General features: G+C 37.4%; 1 non-coding gene across 1 annotated transcript; it reads left to right on the forward strand.

Moving 5' to 3' along the window:
• The first annotated feature begins 882 nt into the window (after nucleotides 1-882).
• Nucleotides 883-990, forward strand: LOC148569247 (small nucleolar RNA R71). The gene has a single exon (XR_015882602.1). It is a non-coding gene; the product is annotated as a small nucleolar RNA R71 (small nucleolar RNA).
• Nucleotides 991-15,353: the final 14,363 nt, after the last annotated feature.

Consider the following 15,353-nt stretch of genomic DNA (forward strand, 5'->3'; position numbering starts at 1 on the left):
CTCTAGATGAGCCTCAGAGTCCTTTGGTTCCTCAGAGGGAAGCTCCTTATTGATCACTGGACGTCCCAGGAGGTCTTCCTCCTTGGGATTCGCGTCCTCTCCTCTCCTCACAGGTTCGGCCATGGCGCTTATGTCAATGGCCTTGCACTCTCCTTTTGGGTTCTCTTCTGTATTGCTTGGGAGAATACTAGGAGGGGTTTCAGTGATCCTTTTACTCAGCTGGCCCACTTGTGCTTCCAGATTTCTAATGGAAGACCTTGTTTCATTCATGAAACTTACAGTGGCCTTAGATAGATCAGAGACTAGATTTGCTAAATTAGAAGCATTTTGTTCAGAGTTCTCTGTCTATTGCTGAGTTGATGATGGAGAAGGCTTGTTATTGCTAAACCTGTTTCTTCCACCATTATTAAAGCCTTGTTGGGGCTTTTGATCCTTCCATGAGAAATTTGGATGATTTCTCCATGTTGAGTTATAGGTGTTTCCATAAGGTTCACCTAAGTAATTTACCTCTGCTATTGCAGGGTTCTCAGGATCATAGGCTTCTTCTTCAGAAGATGCCTCTTGAGTACTGTTGGATGCAGCTTGCATTCCATGCAGACTCTGAGAGATCATATTGACTTGTTGAGTCAATATTTTGTTCTGAGCCAATATGGCATTCAGAGTATCAACTTCAAGAACTCCCTTCTTCATAGGCGTCCCATTACTCACAGGATTCCTTTCAGAAGTGTACATGAACTGGTTATTAGCAACCATGTCAATGAGTTCTTGAGCTTCTGCAGGCGTTTTCTTTAGGTGAATGGATCCACCTGCAGAGGTGTCCAGTGACATCTTTGATAGCTCAGATAAACCATCATAGAATATATCCAGGATGGTCCATTCTGAAAGCATGTCAGAAGGACACTTTTTGGTCAACTGTTTGTATCTTTCCCAAGCTTCATAGAGAGATTCACCTTCTTTCTGTCTGAAGGTTTGAACATCAGCTCTAAGCTTGCTCAGCTTTTGAGGAGGAAAGTACTTGGCTAAGAAAGCCGTGACCAGCTTATCCCAAGAGTTCAGGCTGTCTTTAGGTTGAGAATCCAACCATAATCTAGCTCTGTCTCTTACAGCAAAAGGGAAAAGCATGAGCCTGTAGACTTCAGGATCTACTCCATTAGTCTTAACAGTATCACATATCTGCAAGAATTCAGTTAAGAACTGAAAAGGATCTTCAGATGGAAGTCCATGAAACTTGCAGTTCTGCTGCATCAGAGAAACTAATTGAGGTTTCAGCTCAAAGTTGTTTGCTCCAATGGCAGGAATGGAGATGCTTCTTCCATGTAAATTGGAATTAGGTGTAGTAAAGTCACCAAGCATTCTCCTTGCATTGTTGTTGGGTTCGGCTGCCATCTCCTTTACTTGTTCGAAATTTTCAATCAAGTTGTCTCTGGATTGTTGTAATTTAGCTTCTCTTAATTTTCTCTTCAGAGTCCTTTCAGGTTCTGGATCAGCTTCAACAAGAATGCCTTTTTCTCTGTCCCTGCTCATAAGAAAGAGGAGAGAAAAAGAAAAGAAGAGGAATCCTCTATGTCACAGTAAAGAGGGTCCTTATTGTTAGTAAAAAAGAAGAAGAAGAAGAAATTCGAACACAGATAGAGGAGGGGGGTTCGAATTTGGTGATGATGTGAGGAAGAGATGTTAGGATATGAATGAATTAAATAGAATAAGATGGGGGAGGGATAATTTTCGAAAATTATTTTGAAAAAGAGTTAGTGATTTTCGAAAATGGTTTTTGAAAAATATTTAGTATTTTTTTTCGAAAATTTTTTTGAAATAAAAAATAAAAATAAAAATAATTAGTTAATTAAAAAGAAATTTTTGAAAAAGGGAGAGATATTTTCGAAAATTAGAAAGGGAGAATTAGTTAGGTAGTTTTGAAAAAGTTAAGAAACAAACAAAAAGTTAGTTAGTTAGTTGAAACAAATTTTGAAAAGATAAGAAGTTAGGAAGTTAGAAAAGATATTTTGAAAAGATATTTTTGAAAAAGATAAGATAAGAAGATATTTTTGAAAAGATATGATAGGAATTAGTTTTTGAAAAAGATTTGATTTTTAAAATCACAATTAATGACTTGATTCATAAGAAATCACAAGATATGATTCTAGAACTCAAAGTTTGAATCTTTCTTAACAAGCAAGTAACAAACTTCAAATTTTTTGAATCAAAACATTAATTGATTATGTTATTTTCGAAAATTATGATATAAAATAAGAAAAAGATTTTTGAAAATTATTTTTGGAATTTTCGAAAATAACCAAGAATTTTGAAAAAGATTTGATTTTTGAAAAAGATTTTGAAAAAGATAAGATTTTCAAATTGAAAATTTGATTTGACTCATAAGAAACAACTTGATTTTAAAAATTTTTGAAAAAGTCAACTCAAATTTTCGAATTTGATGAGAGAAAAAGGGAAAGATATTTTTTTGATTTTTGAAATTTTTATAAAAAACATGAAAATTATGCAATGCATGAAATTTTTAGATCAAAACAATGAATGCATGCAAGAATGCTATGAATGTCAAGATGAACACCAAGAACACTATGAATGTCAAGATGAACATCATAGACACAATTTTGAAAAATTTTTAGTGCAAAGAAAACATGTAAGACACCAAACTTAGAATTCTTTAATGCTTACGCACTAAGAATTCAAGAATGCATATGATAAACATGAAAAGACACAAAACAAAAAATCATCAAGATCAAACAAGAAGACTTACCAAGAACAACTTGAAGATCATGAAGAACACTATGAATGCATGAAATTTCGAAAAATGCAAGATGCATATGCAATTGACACCAAACTTATAATATGACTCAAGACTCAAACAAGAAACAGAAAAATATTTTTGATTTTTATGATTTTCTAATTTTTTTGTATTTTTTTCGAAAATTAATTTGAAAAAGGAAAATAAGGATTCCAAAATTTTTAATATGAATTCCAGGAATCTTGCCATGTTAGTCTAAAGTTTCAGTCCAGGAATTAGACATGGCTCACTAGCCAACCAAGCTTTCAATGAAAGCTCCAGTCCAAAACACTAGACATGGCCAATGGCCAGCCAAGCTTCAGCAAATATGGATACTTTTCAAGTATAGAGCAACTAAGTGTGTGTGAATTTCTTCTTTTGTGATGGTAAGTTGAAACCCCAGTCCAAAAATTAGACATGGCTTATAGCCAGCCAGGCTTCAACGAATCATCATGAAACACTAGAATTCATTTTTAAAAATTCTGAATAAAATTTTTGAAAACATTTTTATATTATTATTTTTTTTCGAAAACAAAGGAGAAATTTTTGAAAAATATTTTTGAAAGATTTTTTTTTTTTGAAAACAAAACGAAAAGAAAATTACCTAATCTGAGCAACAAGATGAGCCGTCAGTTGTCCAAACTCAAACAATCCCCGGCAACGGCGCCAAAAACTTGGTGCACGAAATTGTGATGTCCAGGCTCGAACAATCCCTGGTAACGTGAGCAACTTGGTGCGCGTAATCGTGATTACACACTCATAATTTGTCACAACTTCGATACAACTAACCAGCAAGTGCACTGGGTCGTCCAAGTAATACCTTACGTGAGTAAGGGTCGAATCCCACGGAGATTGTTGGTATGAAGCAAGCTATGGTCACCTTGTAAATCTCAGTCAGGCAGGTATAAAGTGATAATGGTGTTTTCGAATATGATATAATAAAATTGGGATAGAGATACTTATGTAATTCATTGGTAGGAATTTCAGATAAGCGAATGGAGATGCTTTTTGTTCCTCTGAACCTCTGCTTTCCTGCTATCTTCATCCAATCAGTCTTACTCCTTTCCATGGCTGGCTTTATGCAAGGGCATCACCGTTGTCAGTGGCTACATCCCCTCCTCTCAGTGAATAATATGCTCACGCACCCTGTCACGGCACGGCTATTCATCTGTCGGTTCTCGATCATGCTGGAATAGGATTCACCCTCCTTTTGCGTCTGTCACTAACGCCCAACACTCGCGAGTTTGAAGCTCGTCACAGTCATTCAATCATTGAATCCTACTCGGAATACCACATACAAGGTTTAGACTTTCCGGATTCTCTTGAATGCCGCCATCATTCTAGCTTACGCCACGAAGATTCCGGTTAAGAGATCTAAGAGATATTCATTCTAGCTTTATTTCATGTAGAACAGAAGTGTTTGTCAGGCACGCGTTCATAAGGGAGATGGTGATGAGCGTCACACATAATCATCACCTTCATCATGTTCTTGGGTGCGAATGGATATCTTAGAAGCGAAATAAGAAGAATTGAATAGAAAACAGAAGTACTTTGCATTAATCTTTGAGGAACAGCAGAGCTCCACACCTTAATCTATGGAGTGTAGAAACTCTACCGTATGAAAATACATAAGTGAAGGTTCAGGCATGGCCGAGATGGCCAGCCCCCATGGTCTAAGAACAATGCGTTCCAAGATGGTCAAAAAGACGTCTAATACAATAGTAAGAGGTCCTATTTATAATAAACTAGTCACTAGGGTTTACATGAGTGAGTAATTGATGCATAAATCCACTTCCTGGGCCCACTTGGTGTGTGTTTGGGCTGAGCTTAAGTGTAGCACGTGCAGAGGCCATTTGTGGAGTTGAACGCCAGTTTCTGTGCCAGTTTGGGCGTTCAACTCTGGTTTTGGATCCTTTTCTGGCGCTGGACGCCAGATTTGGGCAGAAGGCTGGCGTTGAACGCCAGTTTACGTCGTCTATTCTTGATCAAAGTATCGACTATTATATATTTCTGGAAAGCCCTGGATGTCTACTTTCCAACGCAATTGGAAGCGCGCCATTTCGAGTTCTGTAGCTCCAGAAAATCCACTTTGAGTGCAGGGAGGTCAGAATCCAACAGCATCAGCAGTCCTTTTTCAACCTCTGAATCTGATTTTTGCTCAAGTCCCTCAATTTCAGCCAGAAAATACCTGAAATTATAGAAAAACACACAAACTCATAGTAAAGTCCAGAAATGTGAATTTAACATAAAAACTAATGAAAACATCCCTAAAAGTAACTAGATCCTACTAAAAACATACTAAAAACAATGCCAAAAAGCGTATAAATTATCCGCTCATCAGTACACGTGGTGGCAAGCCACGGCACTTAATCCAATGAACCTCGTATCTCAGATATTTCAAATTCATAAGCCACATAAACAATTCATTCATCATTCATCAATATCATCATCATTCGTCAATCTATATCCCATTTCCAAATTCATTCAAAAATCATATTTCAAATCAATCCTCATCATCCTTCTTTCCGTTAATCAACAATCTCAATCCAAAACATAATTCTTTCTTTTCTAAATAAATCAATCTTAAACATATAACGTTTAAGAACTAAATCTCTTTAAACAATTACTTCAAACAAAACTTCCAATTTTATAAAATTTTGGCAGCATCTCCTTTAAAACTCGGATTCTGCCACCCTTTTCGGGTTCCATCCAAACATTTCTCAAACCTTTTCTCAACTATTTCCAAATCTCAATCATCTTCCAAAATTCAACCAACTCCAATATCAATTTATTTTCAAAGAAAATCAATGCCAATAATAAATCTCTTTTTAAAATCAAATCAGCTCAAATATTAAATCATTTATAAAGTCAGACTAACTCAAAATTAAACCGTTTCTAAAATTAATTCATTTTCATATTTCAAATCATTTCCAAAGCCGATTCGTTTACATTCTCAAAACAGCTTCAAAACCAAGAAAGCCACTTTTCATAACAATCAACTAAATAACTTTTCAAACTAATTTCTTTTCAGCAATCACAAACTACTGAAGCAGACAAGCAATCAGTCATTCAGTCCAGCAAACAACCATATTTATAAGACTATCATAATCACAGACATATGTTTCTCACATTAATATCTATTTATAACAACTCTATAAGATAAAATGAATTTTAAGAAAACCCCTACCTCGGAAGTTAAACCCATAAACTAAAGGCGTCACAAGAATCATTCTTCTCCGTCCGAAATAAACTGCAGCTTCAATCGCAGGTCTGCTCACTTCCGCAATAGCAGAAACGATTTTAATTGCAACAGGCAATCCCGACAACTCAATCCTAAAACATAAATATCGCAATGACCTTAATAACACATAACAAAAAACTAACGGCGAGGGTTCGCAATAGGATATACCTACAGTAAGAGTGAAATGGAACAGCCGCAATCCCGAGCTGACCCGGCGGTAGCTCCGACAGCGGCCAGAAACTCCGATGGTCCAACAGCAACCTTAACTTTGATATAAAATCATCGGAACTTAACCCTACAATACCAACAGCTCAGAGCCTCTAATAACTTATATTGGAATATCAATTTCAAAAGTTCTGGAAGTAAAAACGCTTACCAAGAAGGCAAAGGCGACAAACCCACTTATTCCAAATCAACAGCAACAGCAGCAATGGAATTAGAACCAACAGTAATAACAGTAGCAACATCAACACTGAATAGTAACAATTTATTCTGACAAATTAAAATTAACATGAAGTGTGATGGTTATTAGTGGCTAAGAGAAGGGGGGGGTTGAATCTTAGCCCCCTTTTTGCTTGATAATACTTGCTGACCTTTGAAACCAAATTTGGAGACTTTTTGTCTTTTTATCTCGTGACTAGCCACGAGACTTTTTCTTTTGTCTCGTCCCCAGCCACGAGACTTTTCTTTTTGTCTCGTCACTTGACACGAGATATTTTCGGTTTTAGCTCCTGTGCAGTCGAAACAGAAATGGAGTAGAGAAGAGAGAAAATTATACCCAGATATATCCTGGTTCAGCTGCTAAGTGCAGTGCAGCCTACATCCAGTCTCCATCACAAACATGATGGAATTTTACTATAATCTTCCTGATTACAATCTGTAAAGTGCTAACCCAACTTACAAGAGGATTCTCACAAAATCATGAAACACAACATAGATGAACAAAGGAACTCTAAGGACATCTATGGCTTTTTCTTTTAATTTTGCAATCTCTGCCTTTTTCCGCTCTATGGCTTTTTCATACAAACCTCACTGTTTGCCTTTTTCCATGAGACTCAAGACATGACAAAATTAAATAGAAAATTACAAAACAGAATACATTGAAGGAGAAGAAAAAACTGTTAGCTCAGGTAGCTCTGAGAATTCTGTGCCTTGCACTCTCAAACTTTCTCCTTGCTCCAAACAGTGGCTGTTCTCACTTTTTATAGAAGAGGGAAGCTTCCACATTTGAAGCCAAAAAACCAAGCCAACTTCTTCTTCTCCGAATAACAAAACCGGTTCGGCCAGAGAGAGAGAAGAGATAATCCATGCAATAACCAACATGCAATTACCTCTAGTCCTTTCTTGGTCATCACTCTTCATCAATCCGAGCTCTTCATCCTTGGCTTGCTCTCCAAGATGGATTTCTGGCCCTTGATGCTTCATGATGATGATGACTTCTTCTGCTCCACTTTTGCTTTCTTCCTCACGCAGCCACCCTAGCTACCTTCTGTGATGAGTGAACTCAAAAGTGGTGACAAGCCATCTCCTCCAAGATCTTCTCTTTGCTGCTGGCCGAATCTCCTTCTCCATTTTTGGTATGGAGAAGCCAAGATCTCATTACCATATCTTTCCTTTCATGGTTGCAGATCTTAGCCACTATATTTTTTATGTTTTCTTGCCATCATTGTGATGGTCTTGTAGCTTGCCTTCCCTTCTTTTTGATAGCTCAAAGTCTCCATGATTTGCTGTGTAAGGACCGAAGAAGAGAAGGAAAGTGATGAGAGAGAAGAAACAAATAAAAGAGAAGCAATTAAATGTATTAGTCAAATTGAGTGGAGAAAGTTGCTTTTACTTCCCTTGCTTGAGTGGCGTGCTGCATCAACAAATCAATCATGTCACTCATACTCTCTCTCTCATTTATGTTTCCAATGCATGTATTAACTCTTCTAAATAAAACTTTGAGTTCCATCACATGCTTAGAGAAGAGATCCGTTGAAGGCTTCAGGCAAATTATAACATTTGCTTTCCTGATGGGTTATTTTCGGATCATGCATTGGGGAACAATTTTGGGCTTGTATCAATAATGAGTAAAGCTGGCCCAATAAAACGAAACATAGTTTCAGCCACTATAATCACAATAATCTAACATCAAAGCTGAATGGGAATTATTCCAATGGGCTTGCTTAAATATTATTTTGTTCGGCCCATAAAGGAATCTGCACAGCAAAAATTATTATAATTAACATACTTTAATAAAAAATAATTTAATAATTTTGCTGTTAATAATGTTTGATCATCATCAATTTAAATTAGAGTTTTCCAAACTCATCAATCTCCCCCTTGATGACAAACATTACTAAAATTGAAATGGAAAGAAATTTAAAAATTAGAGTATAGAGTACTCCCTTTGAAGATTTGTTTTTCTCCCCCTTTCAAATTGTCACAAGACTCCCCCTTAATATATGCCATTCTTATTAAGGGAAGCACTAACCTGTAATAGTTTTAATCAAGCTTCAAGTAACAATGTTATTCAACATATCCATTACATGATGCTGAATGCTTGATTTATGAGCAGATTTGGATGATATTCAAAACTCATTTGATATCACAAACTGATTTTCTGCTGAAACATTATACATATCAATTTAGTACAAAAAATTGTTCAAAAGATTTTCAAATATTTTCCAATCAAGATATCAGAGCAATATGATTATGGTTAGGAAAATATTTTTGAAACACACATGATCACATCAAACATGGTAGCTGTCAGTTTAAAGAAACTGCCAAAAATAAGTTATCAAGCCAGCATGTTTACCAAGATGAATTAGAATATTCTTATTTCAAAAGAGGCATGCATATTCATCAAGATAACTCAACAACTAGGCATTCATATAAACAAATGCATTTCTAAACATCATAAACCAAATGTATTTCCAGCAGCAGTAATCACAGCGAAACAAATCAAGTATTATCAACATGCATCAAATATTGTCAACAACATGTATTCTTTTAACAAGGGTGATCATGAATTTTCAAAGGAAAATTTCATCCCCTGTTCCCCTGTTCATCTCCTGTTTTTCATTTTAATTTTTGCACTTTCTCCCCCTTTTGTCATCAAGGGGGCACCTGCAAGAAGATTTTAACATGGAAACACAATATGCAAAAATATAACCCAAAAGTGTCTACAAAGTATCACAGAGTTATTGTTCCAACAGAAACAAGCCAAAACAAAGTACCAAATTGAGCCTAAGTGTGCCAATATCAAACAGTAAACATAAGTTTAATCATCAGAGAGATTGAAGTTAGATCCCTCGGCCCCTGCTTCACTACCCACTTCATCATCCAGGCTTTCAAGCATTAGAACGACCCTTTCTTGGCATTTCTTCCAGGCCGACTCATTTTCATATGCAAGTTTGCGTGCAGACTTATGAAATTGAACCATGAGATCGGACATGTTTGAGAATTCTGTGAGAATGTCTCTTAGGGAATCGGTCGCCTTTGAGGATTCTGGCCGGCTCTCAAAGTCATCATCAGAAGCCATAGATTTCTTTCCCTTTTTAACAGTCCCTCCTCCTTTGATCATAGAGACTTTGTTTTCTACATCCTCATTTGTTAAATCTACCTTAAAGTACTCAAAAATGCACGTGAGAAACATTCCATAAGGTATATTAGCCTTTTTTGTACTCTTTACAGACTCCCACATATGTCTAATCATGAGATAGCTAAATGAAATAGAAGATGAAGTAATGAGAGCAAATATTATGAGACAATCAGATACGGTTACCCTGTTATGAGAGCCACTATGTGGGATAAGAATGTGAGTTATGATGCGGTGCAGCAGGGAGTTGGTTGGTCCAAGAGCCTTGTGAGTAGGAACAGTGCCGTCTAGTCCAGACAGATTCTCACAAATTTGATGAAGAACTTGCTTGTATGCGACCCCAACGTGCGCATCCCATTTGTCAGTCATATAAACTCTCGGCACTTCATCAGTGTAACCAAGGGCAGATCCAATGGTCTCAGCATTCAGAGTAATATGCACACGCTTCATGTAGGAGTGAAGACTACCATCAATCAATCTCAGATTCGCATAAAACTGTCTTACCAACCCTGGGTAAACCATTTTGTGAATGAGGAGCAATGGAGACCATTTGAGATTGTCAAACAGAGGATGCAAATCAATCCCTTTGGAGGCCAGAGAATCAAGATTCACCAAGTATGAGGGACACAGATGCCGCTTTTCCAAAACCTCTTTGTGGAATTCATAGAATGCACATGTAGAAAACCTTGAAGGATCAAAATGAGAATGTGGCTTATGAAATTTGTTCTTGAAATCCATTGATCCAAGGTTTGCGGGTTCCCGGGTCTCATGAAGCACGAAACCTTTGATTTTCTGAGAGCTTTTTCCAGATGTATGAGGGGTGGATTTCTTCGGTGGTGATGGAGGAGGTGATGTATGAGATTCCTCTTCTTCTTCCTCCAGGCTTGGTTCCTTGTTCTTGTCACTTTTTCTCCTTCCAGAAGATTTCTGGGTTATAACTTTGCGCCACATGGATTCGGTTTTCTTGGTGGGAGGTGAAGGTGAAGATGAAGAAGTGGAGTGAATGTGTATGTGTGTATGTGTTTGGGGAGTGGAAGGCTTTTGAGAGAGACAAATTCTTTCACTCTTCCTTGGTGCTGTTTTCTTTTTCATTATGAGGAAGATGAATGGTGATGGAAGTTGGAGAGAGAGAGGTGGCCGAATGGTGAGGTGAGTGGAGGGAGGTTAGAGGGACATTAAATGCTGATTGGAAAGAGATAGTGGAGGGAGTTATTAACCATTAAGGGCGTGGTTATTAACCAGGGAAGTTTCAAAAAACTGAAAAGGAGTTTCCTTGAATCAAGGGATTAGTTGGAAGGAAAGATTTGATTTGACAACATGCTTCTTCCAACAAGATTTGATAAAACAACCAAGAGATTTTGTGATTTTATTTTTCAAAAAAATGAGGAACTAACAAAACTGTCATGGTGGGGTCAAAGATATTTGGTAGGGCCCATTAAAATTGAATTATGCGTTCCCTCCCCCTTGATTATAGCTTCTTCCATTATGCCCTCATTTTTATCTCGTCCAAACCTACGAGACAAAACTGAACAGAATCAAATATTCACAAGTTATCAATAGAACTTAAATCAAACATTCCCAAACTTTTTCTTAAGGTGCAGAATCTGTCTTCACAGAGGGGTTTTGTAAAAATATCAGCAATTTGGTCTTCAGATTTTACAAATTGAATATCAATAGTACCCTTTTGCACATGCTCTCTAATGAAATGATATTTTATCTCAATGTGCTTGGTTCTTGAGTGCAGAACGGGATTTTTTGAAATGTTTATTGCACTCATATTATCACAAAATAAGGGAATACTATTGATCTTTAATTTGTAATCTTCTAATTGTGTTTTTAACCAAATTAATTGAGAGCAACATGCAGATGCGGAAATGTATTCTGCTTCAGCCGTGGATAAAGCCACTGTGGCTTGCTTCTTGCTTGACCACATGTTGAGTGAGCTTCCAAGGAAGCAACACATGCCGGATGTGCTCCGTCTATCCACTCTATCTCCTGCATAATCTGCATCACAAAACCCTACTGCACAAAAGTCATCAGATTTAGGATACCATAATCCAAAATTATAAGTCCCCTTAATGTATCTAATGATGCGTTTAACAGCCGTAAGATGAGATTCTTTTGGGTGAGATTGAAACCTTGAGCATACACCCACACTTTGGACAATATCCGGTCTAGAGGAGGTAAGGTACATAAGTAAACCTATCATTCCTCTATACCTTATTTCATCCACATCTTGGCCATCATCATCCTTTTCAAGTTTTGTGTTAGGATGCATTGGTGTACCCATTGGTTTGGAATTTTCTAGGCCAAACTTTTTGATAAGTTCTTTTGTATACTTTTCTTGGTGAATAAAAGTACCACTAGGAGTTTGTTTGATTTGGAGGCCAAGAAAGAAAGTTAGCTCTCTCATTAAACTCATTTCAAACTCACTAGTCATAAGTTTTCCAAACTCTTCACACAAGGATACATTGGCCGATCCAAATACAATGTCATCAACATAAACTTGAAAAAGGAGTATATCATCATTAGATGCTTTAATAAATAAAGTAGTGTCAGTGGTATCCCTTTGAAATTGATTTTCCAACAAGAAGGCACTAAGCCTTTCATACCAAGCTCTTGGAGCTTGTCTAAGACCATAAAGAGCCTTAGATAGTTTGAAGACATGATTTGGGAAATCTTTATGTTCAAAACCGGGGGGTTGAGCCACATACACTTCTCTATCAATAAAGTCATTAAGGAAAGCACATTTAACATCCATTTGAAACATTTTAAAACCTTTATGGGCAGGATAGGCAAGAAGCAACCTAATTGCTTCTATTCTAGCTACCGGAGCAAAAGACTCATCAAAATCTATACCCTCTTCTTGATCGTAACCTTGGGCCACTAATCTAGCCTTGTTACGAACAACTCGTCCATCCTCACCAAGTTTATTTTTAAACACCCACTTAGTACCCGTAACTTTCTCACCATCCGGATGAGGTACTAGTGTCCAAACCTCATTCTTGTCGAATTGAGCAAGCTCTTCTTGCATTGCTTTGACCCAAGATGGATCTTCAAGAGCTTGTTTGACATTGTTGGGCTCCATTTGAGACAGGAGGGCAAAATTGCTTGGTTCGGATTGCCTTTTGGTGGAAGATCTTGTTGTTACTCCTTGAAAGGGATCACCAATTATGAAGTCATGAGGATAACCCCTCATAGACTTCCATTCTCTAGGCTTCCGAAGTGGTGTTGAACTTTGATGAGTTTCTGGTGGTCTCACTGTTTTAGTTTCTCGTGTCTGCTCAGGAGATAAAATGGAAATATCTCCTCCAATCTGACGAGACAAAACTGGACTGGCAGATTCTTCTTTTGAGCAGATTTGGGATTTTCTTTACTTGTTTCAGCCTCTTCACCATCTGAATCATTATCTATCACAGCACTGGGAATTAAGTTAGAATCACAAAAAGTAACATGTATGGATTCCTCTATAGTTCTATGTTCCTTGAGATAAACTCTATAGGCCTTGCTTGTGGTGAAATATCCAACAAACATTCCTTCATAGGATTTTGGATAAAATTTTCCAAGATTTTCTTTATTGTTAAGTACAAAGCATTTGCATCCAAAAACATAAAAGTACTTAAGATTTGGAGGGGTTCCTTTCCATAGCTCATAAAGGGTTTTCTTCAACCCTTTTCTAATGATTGTCCTATTCAAAATGTAACAAGTCGTATTCACAGCTTCAGCCCATAAAAATTTAGGAATCTCATTCTCACAAAGCATGGCCCTAGTCATCTCTTGAAAGCTTCTATTCCTTCTCTCAACCACCCCCATTTTATTGGGGGGTTCTAGGGCATGAAAAGTTATGAGAAATTCCTAAGTCATCATAGAATTTTTCAAAATCTTGGTTTTCAAATTCTCTTCCGTGATCACTTCTTAAATGGGTAATTTTTAAATCCTTTTCATTTTGAATTTTCTTGCAAAGAGTGGAAAAGGCATGGAAAGCATCATTTTTATGAGCAAGGAAAAGAACCCAACCAAATCTAGAGTAATCATCTACCACCACAAGACCATAGTGTTTACCTCCTAAACTTTGGGTTCTTGTTGGTCCAAAAAGATCAATATGTAACATCTCTAATGGCCTTTTGGTTGAGATTCCATCTTTAGGTTTAAAGGAGGATTTTACTTGTTTGCCCAATTAGCAAGCATCACAAGTAAGATCCTTATCAAATTTGATTTTTGGAATTCCTCTAACCAGATTTTTCTTAACTAGCTTAGAAATTTGGTACATGCTTACATGACCCAACTTTCTATGCCATAGCCATTTTTCAGATTCAAGAGATGTAAAGCATGTCACATTTTGTTCTTCTAGGTCCTCAAGAGTCAATTGGTGCACGAAATTGTGATCTCAGGCAACGGCGCTAAAAACTCTGTACGCACGTCTTAATAAATCGTTTGTCATTCACAACTTCGATACAACTAACCAGCAAGTGCACTGGGTCGTCCAAGTAATAAACCTTACGTGAGTAAGGGTCGATTCCACGGAGATTGTTGGTATGAAGCAAGCTATGGTCACCTTGTAAATCTCAGTCAGGCGGATATCAAATAGTTATGGAGTTTTCGAAAATAAATAATAAAATAAGGATAGAAATACTTATGTATATCATTGGTGAGAATTTCAGATAAGTGTATGGAAATGCGTTCGTCCCTCTGAACCTCTGCTTTCCTGCTGTCTTCATTCAATCAGTCCTACTCCTTTCCATGGCTGGCTTTATGTAAGGACATCACCATTGTCAATGGCTACTTTTAATCCTCTCTGGAAAATGGTCCGATGCACTGTCACTGCATAGCTAATCGTCTGGAGGCATCACCGTGGTCAATGGATGCATCCTATCCTCTTGTGAAAATGGTCCAAATGCTCTGTCACAGCACGGCTAATCATCTTGAGGTTCTCGATCATACTGGAATAGGATTCACCCTCCTTTTGCGTCTGTCACTACGTCCAGCACTCACGAGTTTGAAGTTCGTCACAGTCATTCAATCCCAGAATCCTACTCGGAATACCACATACAAGGTTTAGACTTTCCGGATTCTCATGAATGCCGCCATCAATCTAGCTTATACCACGAAGATTCTGATTAAGAGATCCAAGAGATAATCATTCAATCGAAGGTAGAACGGAAGTGGTTGTCAGGCACGCATTCATAGAGAATGATGATGATTGTCATGTTCATCACATTCATGTTGAAGTGCGAATGAATATCTTAGAAGCGGAATAAGTTGAATTGAATAGAAAAACAGTAGTACTTTGCATTAATTCATGAGGAACAGCAGAGCTCCACACCTTAATCTATGGAGTGCAGAAACTCTACCGTTGAAAATACATAAGTGATAATAGGGTAAGCATGGCCGAGTGGCCAGCCTCCCATGGAGGTCTCTAGATCTAAAAATGATCAAAAGATGTTCAAAGATGTCTAATACAATAGTAAACAGTCCTATTTATACTAAACTAGTTATTAGGGTTTACAGAAGTAAGTAATTGATGCATAAATCCACTTCCGGGGCCCACTTGGTGTGTGCTTGGGCTGAGCTTGAATGTTACACGTGCAGAGGCTCTTTCTGGAGTTGAATGCCAGGTTGTAACGTATTTCTAGCGTTCAACTCTGGTTTGTGACGTGTTTCTGGCGTTTAACTCCAGACAGCAGCGTAGAACTGGTGTTCAACGCCCTTTTACGTCATCTAAACTCGGTCAAAATATGGACTATTATACA

Source organism: Arachis ipaensis, chromosome B4 (genome assembly GCF_059453495.1).
Source record: "Arachis ipaensis isolate K30076 ecotype BB chromosome B4, ASM5945349v1, whole genome shotgun sequence".
NCBI classification, from domain to species: Eukaryota; Viridiplantae; Streptophyta; class Magnoliopsida; order Fabales; family Fabaceae; genus Arachis; species Arachis ipaensis.